This window comes from Hemitrygon akajei, unplaced genomic scaffold (genome assembly GCF_048418815.1).
Source record: "Hemitrygon akajei unplaced genomic scaffold, sHemAka1.3 Scf000063, whole genome shotgun sequence".
Classification (NCBI taxonomy): domain Eukaryota; kingdom Metazoa; phylum Chordata; class Chondrichthyes; order Myliobatiformes; family Dasyatidae; genus Hemitrygon; species Hemitrygon akajei.
This window is the reverse complement of record NW_027331949.1, coordinates 3,188,099-3,204,013: the sequence shown is the minus strand read 5'-3', so window position 1 is coordinate 3,204,013 and position 15,915 is coordinate 3,188,099. Positions and strand designations below refer to the sequence as shown.

Here is a 15,915-nt window from a genome sequence, read left to right as displayed (position 1 = left end):
CACCGGATGCAATAGACGACTCCAGCAGACCCGCAGGTGAAGTGTTGCCTCACCTGGAAGGACTGTCTGGGGCCCGGAATGGTGGTAAGGGGGGAGGTGTGGGGACAGGTGTAGCATTTGCGTTTGCAGAGATAAGTGCAAGGTGGGAGTTCTATGAGGAGGGACGTGTGGACCAGGTAGTCGCGGAGAGAACGATCCCTGCGAATAGCTGAGAGGGGTAGGGAGGGAAAGATGTGCTTGGTGGTGGGGTTTTGTTGAAGGTGGCCGGTCTCTTCACCCCATGCGGGACACTTCTGGTTGCTTATTCGCCTGTCTATATGGTCCGCCGGGGCTGGTGCCCATGTCCAGGGGGCCGTGGTGCCAGTTGGGGTCGGAGTCCGAGGCGGATGATTCTTCGATGTGCTGAAGGTCTGAGAAGTACGAGTCCGGGCTGGAGGCAGTCGTCCTCGTGGGATGCAAGCGAGCAAGCTTGTAATCCTTCTTCGATGTGGGGAAGGAGAATTGGAGGCGTGAATCCGGGGGAGAATGAAGTGGAGTTGTGGACCATGGCAGACAGTGGAAAGCGTGGCTCGGAGTGGTGGCAGAGACAGTGATAGGAACCGTAGGTATCTCCGCATTGCGGTAAACGTGGCTCGGAGAATCCGACGGGAGAAGCGGAGGGTGCATCAGTTAACAAAATGGTGGTACCTGGGATCCTCGCTGGGCCCGAACTGGGAAGCCTGGAACCAAAGCTGTAATCCCTTCAGTATGAGATGGCAGTGGAGACATGGCTATGGTACCGTGTCTGGGTCAGTATGTGGTCGAAGAGACAGAGAGAGGTGCAGATAATGGAGGGTGGGCAGTGAGCGAGTGTCTCACTGAACTCCCGTCAAAGAGAAGATTTGAACTTCAGGGTAGGCATACCTCGAAGAGATTTCACAGCGGAATAAAGAATCAAAACACAAAAATACAACTGCGGATGCTGTGGATCAAAGAATACGTACACAACGCTGGAAGAACTCAGCAGGTCAGGCAGCATCTGTGAGAAAAGAGTAGCCAACGTTTTGGGCCGAGACCCTTCATCAGGAATGGGGGGGAGGGGGAAGAGAGGGCCGAAGCCCAGTAATAGGGATGGGGGGGGGGGGGGGGTAGGGCCCAGAGGCGCCAGGTGGAAAACTGTGGTTTGGGACAGACTGTTTTCTGACAAGGGAGTACTTGGTAAGTGGGAGACCTTCAGAAGTGAAATTTTGAGGGTGCAGAGCCCGCCAAAATAAAAGTTGAAAGGTAACTGGTGCAGGGAAACTTGGTTTACAGGAGATATTGAGGCCTCGGATATTTTGTTCCTCTAAATGCCTCAGACTGTTGGGTGCTGCCAGGACTCATTAATGACTGATTCATTAATCATTATTCCACGCCCCGAGCTCATCTGACTTTGTTTTTAGCTGTCTTCTGTTGGTTTCTAGCTTCCCAATAGTTTTTGCTTTATTGTTTGCCCTCTCTTTGGCTTTTATGTTGGCTTTGGTGTCTCATTTCAGCCACGGTTGTGTCCTCCTGCCTTTCCAATGCTTCCACTTTTTTGGGATGTATCTACCACTCAGCTTCTGAATTGCTCCCAGAAACTCCAGCCATTGCTGCTTCGTTGTGACTCCTACCAGTTTTCCCTTCCAAACAAGTTTGTCCAGCTTCTCTGTCACAGAAACTTGGAGAAGGAAGTCTGAGAAATGGAACGAGAGAGCTGCGGGAGCCATTTTGATTTTTTCTTCTTATCGGGGTTAAGAGATGAGAAGACTGCACAGGCGTGTGGTGTCGGGCAGTGAAGCGTGGAAGATTTAAAAGGAACACAGACTAATACAGCGGGCAGCAGAGTGAAGGCTTAAGGGCTTTGGATCAACGGGCTTAGGGGGAAACAAGTGAGGCAGGTCGATTTAGTTTTCAGTATTTCCTGTTATTTGAGGAAAGGGGGGAATTATGAGTGTGAGGGCAGCTTGTTGTTTGCGGGGTCAGATGCGGGAGGTTCTGGAGATTCCTAGCCTCCCGGACGTCCATATCTGCACCAGGTGCCCCGAGCTGCAGCTCCTAATAGATGGTGTTAAGGAACTGGAGCTGCTGCTTGATGACCTTCGTCTGGTCAGAGAGACTGAGGAGTTGATAGAGAGTTGTTACAGGCAGATGGTCACATGGAAGCCACGGGAGGCAGACGAATGGGTCACGTTTAGGAGAGGGAAAAGGAAGAGTCAGGTACTAGAGAGTACCCCAATGACTCTACCCCTTGACAATAAGTACTCCTGTTTGAGTAATGCTGAAGGGGGGGGGGGGGGGAACAGCCTACCTTTGGGAAGTAACAGTGGCCATGCCTCCGGCACAGATTCTGGCCCTATAGCTCAGGAGGGTAGGGAAAGGAAGAGGAAGGCAGTGGTAATAGGGGACTCGATAGTCAGGGGTTCAGATATGTGATTCTATGGACGCAGTCTGGAGACCCGGATGGTAGTTTGCCTCCCTGGTGCCAGGGTCTGGGATGTTTCTGATCACGTCCAAGATATCCTGAAGTGGGAGGGTGAAGAGCCAGAGGTCGTGGTACATAAACCGATATGTACCAATGACATAGGTAGGAAAAGGGAAGAGGTTCTGAGAGGACAATATAGGGAGTTAGGAAGGGAGTTGAGAAGAAGGACTGGAAAGGTAGTAATCTTGAGATTACTGCCTGTGCCACGCGACAATGAGAGTAGGAGTGGAATGAGGTGGAGGATAAATGCGTTGCTGAGGGATTGGAGCAGGGGGCAGGGATTCAATTTTCTGGATCGCTGGGACCCCTTTTGGGGCAGGTGTGACCTGTACAAAAAGGACAGGTTGCACCTGAATCCTAGGGGGACCAATATCCTGGCGGGAAGATTTGCTAAGGCTATTGGGGAGACTTTAAACTAGAGTGGGAATCCAATTAAAGAGACTAAGAGAGAAGCTTAGCTCACAAATAGAGAAAGTTTGTAGACAGTGTGTGAGGGAAGATAGGCAGCTGATAGAGAAGAGGAGTACTCAGACCGAAGAGGTAGGGGAGAAGGAAGAAAAAGAAGATAGTAAAGTTGTTTGCACCGTTAGGGATAAACAGAGAGTAAGAGGTGCATTCATTTTAATGCTAGGAGCATTGTAAGAAAGGTGGATGAGCTTAGAGCATGGATTGATACCTGGAAATATGATGTAGCTATTAGTGAAACATGGTTGCAGGAGGGGTGTGACAGGCAACTAAATATTACTGGATTTCATTGCTTCAGGTGTAATATGGTGAGAGGGGCAAGAGGGGGAGGTTATGCATTGCTTGTCAGAGAAAATACTACAGTCATGCTTTGGCAGGATAGATTAGAGGACTCGTCTAGGGAGACTATTTGGGTGGAATTGAGGAATGGGAAAGGTGTAGTAACACTAATAGGAGTGTATTATAGACCACCTAATGGGGAGTGAAAATTGGAGGAGCAGATTTGTAAGGAGATAGCAGATATTTATAGTAAGCACAAGGTTGTGATTGTGGGAGATTTTAATTTTCCACACATAGACTGGGAAGCCCATTCTGTAAAAGTGCTGGATAGTTTAGAGTTTGTAAAATGTGTGCAGGGTAGTTTTTGCAGCAATACATAGAGGTACCAACTAGAGAAGGGGCAGTGTTCGATCTCCTGTTAGGGAATGAGATGGGTCAGGTGATGGAGGTATGTTTTGGGGAGCAATTCGGGTCCAGTGATCACAATGCCATTAGTTTCAATATAATTAAGGAGAAGGATAGGTCTGGACCCAGGGCTGAGATGTTTGATTGGAGAAAGGCTAACTTTGAAGAGATGCAAAAGGATTTAGAAAGAGTGGATTGGGACAATATGTTTTATGGCAAGGATGTAATCGAGAAATGGAGGTCATTTAAACTTGAAATTTTGAGGGTACAGAATTTTTATGTTCCTGTTAGGTTGAAAGGAAAGGTTAAAAGTTTGAGAGAGCATTGGTTTTCAAGGGATATTGGAAACTTGTTTTTGAAAAAGAGATCTACATATAGGCAGCATGGAGTAAATAAGGTGCTCGAGGATTATAAAGAATGTAAAGAGAACCTTAAGAAAGAAATTTTAAAAAACTAAAAGAAGATATGAGGTTGCTTTGGCAAGTAAGGTGAAAATAAATCCAAAGGGTTTCTACAGTCATTTTAATAACAAAAGACAGTGAGGGATAAAATTGGTCTCTTAGAGAATCAGAGTGGACAGCTATGTGTGGAGCCAAAAGAGATGGGGGAGATTTTGAATAATTTCATTTCTTCGGTATTCACTAGGGAGAAGGATATTGAATTGTATAAGGTAAGGGAAACAAGTAGGGTAGTTATGGAATCTATGATGATTAAAGAAGAGGAAGTACTGGCACTTTTAAGAAATATAAAAGTGGACAAGTCTCCAGTCCTGACAGGATGTTCCCTAGGACTTTAAGGGAATTTAGTATAGAAATAACGGGCTCTGACAGAAGTATTTCAAATGTCATTAGAAATGGGGATGGTGCCAGAGGATTGGCGTATTGCTCATATGGTTCCATTGTTTAAAAAGGGTTCTAAGAGTAAACCTAGCAATTATTGGCCTGTGAGTCTGACGTCAGTGGTGGGTAAATTAATGGAAAGTATTCTTAGAGATGGTATATATAATTATCTGGATAGACAGGGTCTGAATAGGAGCAGTCAACATGGATTTGTGCGTGGAAGGTCATGTTTGACAAATCTTATTGAAATTTTTGAAGAGGTCACTAGGAAAGTTGACGAGGGTAAAGCAATGGATGTTGTCTGTATGGACTTCACTAAGGCCTTTGACAAGGTTCCACATAGAAGGTTAGTTCGGAAGGTTCAATCGTTAGGTATTAACATTGAACTAGTAAAATGGATTCAACAGTGGCTGGATGGGTGATGCCAGAGAGTAGTGGTGGATAACTGTTTGTCAGGTTGGAGGCTGGTGTCTAATGGTGTGCCTCAGGGATATGTACAGGGTCCAATGTTGTTTGTCATATACATTAATGATATGGATGATGTAAATTGGATTAGTAAGTAGATAGATAGATACTTTATTCATCCCCATGGGGAAATTCAACTTTTTTTCCAATGTCCCATACACTTGTTGTAGCAAAACTAATTACATACAATACTTAACTCAGTAAAAAAATATGATATGCATCTAAATCACTATCTCAAAAAGCATTAATAATAGCTTTTAAAAAGTTCTTAAGTCCTGGCGGTTGAATTGTAAAGCCTAATGGCATTGGGGAGTATTGATCTCTTCATCCTGTCTGAGGAGCATTGCATCGATAGTAACCTGTCGCTGAAACTGCTTCTCTGTCTCTGGATGGTGCTATGTAGAGGATGTTCAGAGTTTTCCATAATTGACCGTAGCCTACTCAGCGCCCTTCGCTCAGCTACCGATGTTAAACTCTCCAGTACTTTGCCCACGACAGAGCCCGCCTTCCTTACCAGCTTATTAAGACGTGAGGCGTCCCTCTTCTTAATGCTTCCTCCCCAACACGCCACCACAAAGAAGAGGGCGCTCTCCACAACTGACCTATAGAACATCTTCAGCATCTCACTACAGACATTGAATGACGCCAACCTTCTAAGGAAGTACAGTCGACTCTGTGCCTTCCTGCACAAGGCATCTGTGTTGGCAATCCAGTCTAGCTTCTCGTCTAACTGTACTCCCAGATACTTGTAGGTCTTAACCTGCTCCACACATTCTCCATTAATGATCACTGGCTCCATATGAGGCCTAGATCTCCTAAAGTCCACCACCATCTCCATGGTCTTGGTGATATTGAGACGCAGGTAGTTTGAGTTGCACCATATCACAAAGTCCTGTATCAGTTTCCTATACTCCTCCTCCTGTCCATTCCTGACACACCCCACTATGGCCGTGTCATCAGCGAACTTCTGCACATGGCAGGACTCCGAGTTATATTGGAAGTCTGATGTGTACAGGGTGAACAGGACCGGAGAGAGTACGGTTCCCTGCGGCGCTCCTGTGCTGCTGACCACCATGTCAGACCTACTGTCTCCCAACCGCACATACTGAGGTCTATCTGTCAAGTAGTCCACTATCCAAGCCACCATGTGAGAGTCTCCTCCCATCTCCGTTAGTTTGCGCCTTAAGATCTTGGGCTGGATGGTGTTAAAGGCACTAGAGAAGTCAAGGAATGTAATCCTCACAGCACAACTGACCCCATCTAGGTGAGAGAGTGATTTGTGCAGCAAATACGTGATAGCATCCTCCACTCCCACCTTCTCCTTATACGCAAACTGAAGTATGCAGATGATAATAAGATAGGTGGCGTTGTGGATAATGAAGTAGGTTTTCAAAGCTTGCAGAGAGATTTAGGCCAGTTCGAAGAGTTGGCTGAAAGATGGCAGATGGAGTTTAATGCTGGTTAATGTGAGGTACTACATTTTGGTAGGACTAATCCAAATAGGACATACATGGTAAATGGTAGGGCATTGAGGAATGCAGTCAAACAAAGTGATCTAGGAATAATGGTGCATAGTTCCCTGAAGGTGGAATCTCATGTGGATAGGGTGGTGTATCCAGAGAGCCATGCCTGTCATGAGATAACGCTGCCCTCAACTGGTCAGAAGTCACACCACCTGCCAGTCAACATTTCGCCCCTCCCAACTAATCAATGCACACTTAACCATTGGCCACCTTAATTGGATTAACCTGTCTAGCACCAAGCTGTTGGCCCCCCCTTGAATCACCTGGGCTGGCCCTCCAGCCCACCGAACTATAAAGGGTGCTACATGTGCTTGGCTCTCTCTCTCTTTTTGCCATCCTCGAGGGACCACCCTGCTTCACTCCAGGCTGACAAGCTGGAGACACGAGGTGAGCTGTGCATTGAATAGGGTTGTGGGAGAGTTTATTGTTGTCCCTGTAGCAGAGAGCTGTGCCTGCCCATAGTCAAGGGCTGACGGGTTTCGTAGTACTCTGTCCACACACCATTTTCCCATGTATTGTACTGCCGACCCAACTTTTCTCACACTCATCTATTAAAAGCGCGATTGTGCGAATATTGTAGCCGCATGTGTTGCTCCCAAGCTTTTCTCCCCTTGTAAGTAAACTCCTTTTATTAAAACTGAGTGTCCAGAGCTCTTGCCTTTGAGACCCAAAGAATCTGTCTCATTTCCATCACAACATGTGATGAAGGAAGCTTTTGGTATGCTGGCCTTTATAAATCAGAGCATTGAGTATTGGAGTTGGGATGTAATGTTAAAATTATACAAAGCATTGGTAAGGCCGAATTTGGAGTATTGTGTACAGTTCTGGTCACTGAATTATTGGAAAGATGTCAACAAATTAGAGAGAGTACAGAGGAGATTTACTAGAATGTTACCTGGTTTTCAGCACCTACTGTAAGTTATAGAGAAAGGTTGAACAATTTAGGTCTTTATTCTTAGGAGCGTAGAAGGTTGGGGGGGACTTGATAGAGGTATTTAAAGTTATGAGGGTGATAGAGTTGATGTGGATAGGCTTTTTTCCATTGAGAGTAGGGGAGATTCAAACAAGAGGACATGAGTTGAGAGTTGGGGGCAATAGTTTAGAGGTAACACGAGGGGGAACGTCTTTATTGAGAGAGTGAGAGTTGTGTGGAACGAGCTTCCTGTAGAAGTGGTAGAGGCAGGTTCAATATTGTCATTTAAAAAAAATTGGATAAGTATATGGACAGGAAAGGAATGGAGGGTTATGGGCTGAGTGCAGGTCGGTGGGACTAGGTGAGAGTAAGCATTCGGTACAGACTAGAAGGGCCAAGATGGCCTGTGTCCATGCTGTAATTGTTATATGGTTATAAGTTCAGTACAGAAACAGGCAATTTGGCCCTGTCTAAGCTGCTAAGGGGCATAGTTTTAAGCTGCTTCGAAATAGTCAGTGGTAAGTTTTTTACACAGAAAGTGATGGGTGTGTGGAATGCACTGTCGACTATTTGTGTGAGAGTGTTTCAGTTACTGTGGGGCCAGGCACCTATGCAGCTCAGTGGGAACAGGGAATAATACCAATGGAGAGAGTCAAACTGAACCAGGCCACAGATTGGAGAAGGCAGAAATGCCCCATTCTTATAGAGAGCATCAGAGAGTTTGATAGTCATTCCAGATACCGCCACTGTGTCCAGTTAGATGATTTCTCTCTCCAACTTGGGTTGAACTTCACTGTAACAGTGTGATGCCAGATCACACCTTGACGACTCATGTGATCTCATCTGAAATGTTGTCCTACACCCATTGATGGATTTTGTAAATCTTTTTACAGGTTAAAAATGACACGGAATTTGTCTGTGGGAATCGTGAACACAACACACTAGTTTTGCTGTCTCTGTCCAGATATTTAAGAAGTGGAGCAAGGGATTCACTTCCTGCTCAGACTGTGGGGAGGGATTTGCTCGATCATCTGACCGACTGGCATGCCCATCATCTTACGCAGGGGGGAATCCATTCACCTGCTCAGACAGTGAAAATGGATTCAGTTGGTCATTTCAACTGAAGGTGCATCAGCGCGTACCATTCACCTGTTCTGTGTGTGAGAAGGGGTTAAGTGGGTCATCCCACCTGTGGACACACCAGTCATTTCACACTGGGCAGAGGCTGGACATCTGAATTTATGGGGAAGGATTCACTCGATCATCTGTCCTAATGGCTCACCAGCGAGTTCACACCGGGGAGTGGCCGTTCACCTGCTCGGACTGTGGGAAGGGATTCACTTGCTTATCTAAGCTGAAGGTACATCAGCGAGTTCACACTGGGGAGAGGCCATTCACCTGCTCAGACTGTGGGAAGGGATTCACTCAGCCATCTCACCTCCAGAGACACCAGTCAGTTCACACTGGGGAGAGGCCATTCATCTGCTCAGACTGTGGGAAGGGATTCACTCAGTCATCTCATCTGAAGGTACATCAGCTACTTCACACTGGAGAGAAGCCATTCACCTGCTCAGACTGTGGGAAGGAATTCATTCGGTCATCTGACCTTCTGGCACACAAGTCACTTCACACTGGGGAGAGTCCGTTCACCTGCTCAGACTGTGGGAAAGGATTCAGTTGCTCATCCCAACTGCAGGTACATCAGCGAGTTCACACTGGAGAGAGGCCGTTCACCTGCTCAGACTGTGGGAAGGGATTCACTCAGTTATCCCAATTGCAGGTACATCAGCGAGTTCACACTGGAGAGAGGCCATTTACCTGCTTAGACTGTGGGAAGGGATTCACTCAGTCATCTAAACTGAAGGTACATCAGAGAATTCACAGTGGAGAGAGGCCATTCACTTGTCTAGACTGTGGGAAAGCATTCACTCAGTCATCGGACCTACTGGGACACAAATCAGTTCACACTGGGGCCTGATGTACTGTGACTGTGACTTATCTAAGCTGAAGGTACATCAGCGAGTTCACACTGGTGAGAAACCATTCAGCTGCTCAGACTGTGGGAAGGAATTCACTCGCTCATCTGAACTGAAGATACATCAACGAGTTCACACTGGAGAGAGGCCTTTCAGCTGCTCAGACTGTGGGAAGAGATTCACTTCTGCATCTAACCTGAAGGTACATCAGCGAGTTCACACTGGCGAGAAGCCATTCACCTGCTCAGATTGTGGGAAGGGATTTACTTGCTCATCTGAACTGAAGGTACATCAGCGACTTCACACTAGGGAGAGGCCATTCACCTGCTTAGACTGTGGGAAGGGATTCACTCAGTCATCTAACCTGAAGGTACATAAGCGAGTTCACACCGGGGAGAGGCCATTCACCTGCTCAGACTGTGGGAAGGGATTCACTCAGCTATATCAACTGAAGGTACATCAGAGAGGTCACACTGGGGAGACGCCGTTCACTTGCTCGGACTGTGGGAAGGGATTCACTTGCTCTCCTAAACTGATCGTACATCAGAGAATTCACACTGGAGAGAGGCCATTCACCTGCTCAGATTGTGGGAAGGGATTCACTCGGTCATGTCAGCTACAGAGCCACCAGTCAGTTCACACCGGAGAGAAGCCGTTCATCTGCTCAGAATGTGCGAAGGGATTCAGCCAGGCATCTCACCTACTGAGACACCAGTCAGTTCACACTGGAGAGAGGCCATTCACCTGCTCAGACTGTGGGAAGGGTTTCACTAAATCATCTAAACTGAAGGTACATCAGCAAGTTCACACTGGGGAGAGGCCATTCACCTGCTGAGACTGTGGGAAGGGTTTCACTAAATCATCTAAACTGAAGGTACATCAGCAAGTTCACACTGGGGAGAGGCCATTCACCTGCTGAGACTGTGGGAAGGGTTTCACTAAATCATCTAAACTGAAGGTACATCAGCAAGTTCACACTAGGGAGAGGCCATTCACCTGCTGAGACTGTGGGAAGGGATTCACTCAGTCAACTCAACTACAGAGACACCAGCGAGTTCAGCGGCCGATCTCCTGCTCAGACTTTGGGAAGAGATTCTCTCAGCCAGATCAATCAAATGTGCATCATTGAGTTCACATTGGGGAGGGACCATTCACCTGCTGTGAATGTGGGAAGCAATTTGCTCAGTCATCTAACCTTGTGTAACTTGTTTCGGCTAGCAGCTTAATAGAGTGGGTGACAGCCTCCCCAGCCCAGTCAAACTTAAGAAATCTCATTTGGGTGGACGCTACGCAATGCATCCCCTGTTACAAATCAGTTACCCGAAGTAATAAAGTGTACACAATATGCGATTAAACAATTGAACTTTATAATTCTTACTTTGACAATAGTGTTAGTGAAATAAACAAAAAAAATGATAAAGGGACCACTCTCTCCATTTGCTTGTGCCACACTGCCGGCACACTGGGGAGAAAGTTTCAGTCAGCTGCATTCTGGATATTTGTCCATCATTTTTGCTGAATGGAACTTCAAGAGTGACTGTCGGTGCTGAACTCTGCAATTATTGCTGCTGCTCACCACACCCAATTCTGCACCCTGGTCACTGGGCATGGGAGGAGTTTCTTCTGCATGTTCATCTTTATTGGGACTGGAGTTTAATATTCTGAATCTGTGACAAATAAATCAGTTTTATTTTAAGCTCTGGTACTTAGCGAATTTATAACACACCTAGTGTACAGTAGAGAGTCAACTCGGGCCGGCTCCACTCTGCCAGTGATTCTGTTCCACAGCATTCCTTTTAATTCCCCCCCTGTTGTTCCCATCTCACTCTCCCTGTGGTGATGGGTTCTAAACAGTCAGCACTCTGTGAATGCAAATTCCCTTGCATTTTCTGCAGACTGAAGAAGACGAGCTGACTGCAGTTCTCTCTGACATGTTCTTCACCCCTTAAATCTCTGGGCTGATGGAGAATGATATTGGGAGTTACTCTTTATTCAGGGCTCATTTCCACATTATGGGTCATCTTCCCTGCTCCTGAAGGGTTGTTGAAAACACCACTGTCCCCTAAAGACTGCAAGCAGGATGGGAAACCATTAGTTGGATATTCAACAGAGCAGGGTCAGAAACCAGAGGCGGGTCTACACAGGACAGAGTTTGGGGATCTGGATGATGGTTAGGGTAAGAACATATGATGAAGAGAAGGGAATCAGCAGCAGGACGTGGCAACAAATCACAGAATAGCAACATTTGGAAGCTGACTGGCAGAGAAAATTTTTTGTCTGACTGATGACACAAACAATGCCTGTGGTGAGATGCTCCACTGGTCGGGAGCATGTGTGTTTTTGGATGGTTATATCTATTGAGGAAGTTGTTCCTGCTTGTTTATCCTGTGATATTATATCTGCATGTTTATTATGGATTGTCCTCTCTGAAATAATGTATAGATTATCATATAATTTGTAAGATTTTGAACTGAAAACTGGATCACGCTTGAATTTATGATGCCTTTATGAAGTGATGGAGGGCATTAATCAGTTTGTATTTTAAAGCAAGATTGTGGTAAATGATATTTGCCACTTAACTAATCAGATTGAGTTAAACTGCTGCAGGATCTTGGAATGTGTTGGATTGTGTCTGGTTTCAACTGGCATTTTCTGCATTTATTGCCTTGTTTATTTGTATTGTATAAAAAATTTTGATTTTTTTTCTTACTTTCTGTTTTAATTTTTGTCCTGTATTTCTGCAAGGAACCCCTCTATTTCTGGGAAGTGGTCTTCAGCTCTCAATCAGATGCTCGATGCTTCCTTGTCACCATCTCGTCTGCTCAGATTATTGGGATGTCTCCCATGGAGGGTCATACTCATTCGACTGGTTAATGTTTTCTTCCATAGTGATGGTTCATTTTTCTGAGTTAGCCTCTCATTTAAGTTTTCTGTCTGTATTTCTTATTACGATTGCATATACACACACAGAGTGCTGAATCCTGTTCATTTTTGATGAAAATATATACTTAGAAGTTTTATCTGACTGTTGTGTGATTTTTTTTTTCCATGTGTGTTACTTCTCTTAGAACCATAGAACCATAGAGCATTACAGCACAGAAACAGCCCTTTTGGCCCTTCTTGGCTGTGCCAAACCATTTTTCTGCCTAGTCCCACTGACCTGGACCTGGACTATATCCTCCATACACCTCTCATACATGTCCTGTCCAAGTTTTTCTCAAATGTTCAAAGTGGGCCCGCATTTACTACTTCTGGCAGCTCATTCCACACTCCACTCTCTGTGTGAAGAAGCACCCCCCCCATGTTCTCTTTAAACTTTTCCCCCTTCACTCTTAACCCATTTCCTCTTTTTTTTTCTCCCCTAGCCTCAGCAGAAATAACCTGCTCTATCTATACCCATCATAATTTTATATAACTCTATCAAATCTCCCCTCAATCTTCTATGCTCCAGGGAATAACGTCCTAAACTACTCAACCTTTCTCTGTAACTCAATTTCTCAAGTCCCGGCAACATTCTTGTGAACCTTCTCTGCACTCTTTCAACCTGTAATTCAGTGACCAAAACTGCACTCATACTCCAAATTTGGGCTCACCAATGTCTTATACAACCTCACCATAGCATTCCAACTCTTATACTCAGTACTTTGATTTATAAAGGCCAATGTAACAAAAGCACTCTTTACAACCCTATCTACCTGTGATGCCACTTTTAGGGAATTATGTATCTGTATTCCCAGATCACTCTGTTCTACTGCAGTCCTCAGTGTCCTACCATTTACCTTGTATGTTCTACCTTGGTTTGTCCTTCCAAAGTGCAATACCTCACATTTGTCTGTATTAAACTCCATCTGCCATTTTTCAGCCCATTTTACCAGCTGGTCCAAATCCCTCTGCAAGCTTTGAAAACCTTCCTCACTGTCCACTCCACCTCAATCCTTGCATCATCAGTAAATTTGCTGATCCGATTTACCACATTATATCAATGACCTGGATGATATATGACAAATCACAATGGACCCAGCAGTGATCTCTGTGGCACACCACTAGTCACAGGTCTCCACTCAGAGAAGCAATCCTCCACTACCACTCTCTGGCTTCTCCCATTGATCCAACGTCTAATTTACTACCTCACCATGTATACCTAGTGACTGAATCTTCCTGACTAACCTCCCATGTGGGACCCTGTCAAGGGTCTCACTGAAGTCCATGTAGACAACATCCTCTGCCTTCGCTTCATCCACTTTCCTCGTAACATCCTCAAAAAACTCGTAATAGATTTGTTAAACATGACCTACCATGCACAAAGCTGTGTGACTCTCTCTAATAAGTCCCTGTCTTTCCAAGTACTTGTAGGTCATATCTGTTTGTACTCCTTCCAATAATTTACCTACTACCAACGTTAATGTACTGACCTATAATATTCCAGATTACTTTTAGAGCCTTTTTTAAACAACAGAACAACATGAGCTAACCTCCAATCCTCCGGCACCTCACCCGTAGGTGCCAATATTTTAAATATATCTGCCAGGGCTCCTGCAATTTCAGTACTAGTCTCCTTCAAGGTCCGAGGGAATGCCCTGTCAGGTCCTGGGGATTTATCTACTCTGATTTGTCTCAAGATAGTAAGCAGCTCCTCCTCTTCAATCTGTATAGGTTCCATGACCTCACTACTTGTTTGCCTTATTTTCATTGATTCCATGCCAGTATCCTTAGTAAATACAGACACAAGAAAACCCATTTAAGATGTCCCCCATTCCTTTTGGTTCCATACATAGCTGACCACTCTGGTCTTCATGAGGACCACTTTTATCCATTACTATCCTATTGCTCTTAAAATACCTGCAGAAGCTCTTTGGATTATCCTTCACCTTGACTGCTGTCTTAGCCTTCCTGATTTCTTAAGTATTTTTTTCACTTTTTATACTCCTCAAGCACCTTATTTGCTCCCTGTTTCCTATACGTGTCATACATCTCTCTCCTCTTCTTTATCAGTGATCCAATATCCCTAGAGAACCAAGGTTCCTTATTCTTATTCACTTACCTTTAATTCTGACACCGGTGAGCAACTGCTCGGACTATGGGAAGAGATTCAATAAATCATCTAAATTGAAGGTACATCAGCGAGTTCATACTGGGGAGAGGCCATTCACCTGCTCAAACTGTAGGAAGGGATTCACTCGGTCATCTCACCTACTGCTACCTCAGTTAGTTCACACTGCAGAGAGGGATTTCACCTGCTCAGATTGTGGGAAGAGATTCATTCACTCTTCCACCCTACAGAGACACCAGTCAGTTCACACCGGGGAGAGGCCATTCACCTGCTCAGAATGTGGGAAGGGATTCACTCGGTCATCTGATCTGCTGGCACACCAGCGAGTTCACAGTGGGTAGAGACCGTTCACCTGCTCAGTCAGTGGGAAGAGATTCCATCGATCATCCAACCTTCATTGACACCTGTGATTTCACACTAGGGAGAAGCCGTTCACCTGCCCAGACTGTGGGAAAGGATTCACTTTATTATCTCACCTGCAGATACTCCAGTCAGTTCACACCAGGGAATTGGGAAGAGATTTTCTCAGCCAGATCAACCAAATGTGCATCATTGATATCACACTGGGGAGAGACCGCTCACATGCTGTGAATGTGGGAAGGTTTTCACTCAGATATCTAACCTTCTGACACACTACTGGGGAGAGAGTTTCAATAAGCTGCATCCTGGATATTTGTCCATCACCATTACTGAATGCAACTTCGAGAGTGACTGTCAGTGCTGAACTCTGCAATTATTGCTGCTGCTCACCACATCCAGTTCTGTACCCTGGTCACTAGGCATAGGAGGAGTTTCTTCTGCTGCACATTCACCTTTAATTGGACTGGATTTTAATATTCTAGATCTGAGACAAATAAATCAGTTCTATTTTAAGCTCTATTTCTGGTACTTGGTGAATTTATGACACATGCAGTGTACAGTAGAGAGTCAACTCAGGCTAGCTGGACCCTGCCAGTGATTTAGTTCCATGACAGTCCTTTTAAATCCTCCCCTGTTGTTCATCTCTCGCTCTCCCGGTGGTGATGGCTTCCAAACAGTCACCACTCTGTGGGTGAAGAGGTTTCCTTTGAATTTTCTGCAGACTGAAGAAGTCGAGCTGACTGTAGTTCTGTCTGAGATGTTCTTCACCCCTCAAATCTCTGGGCTGAGGAAGAATGACATTGGGATTTAATCAACTTACTCAGGGCTTATCCTTATGGGTCATTTTCCCTGCTTCTAAAGGGTTGTTAGAAAACACCACTGTCCCCTAAAGACTGAAAGCAGAATGGGAAGCCATCAGTCAGATGTTCAACGGAACAGGGTCAGAAACCAGAGGCAGGTCTGCACTTGGCAGAGTTTCGGGCTCTGGACGATGGTTGGGGTAAGAACATATGATGAGGAGAAGGGAATCGGCAGTGGGGTGTGACAATGAATAACAGAGCATCAACATTTGGAAGCTCACCTCCGCTCTGTCGAGCACCTCCGCTCCATCCGCCACAACAAATAGGATCTTCCGGTTGCCACCCACTTCAACTCTGC

At 45.5% G+C, this 15,915-nt stretch overlaps 1 protein-coding gene across 5 annotated transcripts in view; it reads left to right on the top strand.

Annotated features, from left to right (window-relative positions):
- Positions 1-15,915, top strand: part of LOC140721884 (uncharacterized) — a 47,511-nt gene that overhangs the window by 12,304 nt on the left and 19,292 nt on the right. The window contains exon 3 of one of the 5 annotated variants that reach the window (XR_012097497.1): positions 12,093-12,365. The exons of 3 other annotated variants lie outside the window; for them this stretch is intronic. The gene's annotated coding sequence lies outside the window, so the exon portion shown is untranslated. Of the gene's footprint in view, positions 1-8,264; positions 9,339-12,092; positions 12,366-15,915 lie in introns of those variants that run through there. One more of the 5 variants, XR_012097498.1, reaches the window with a different exon arrangement.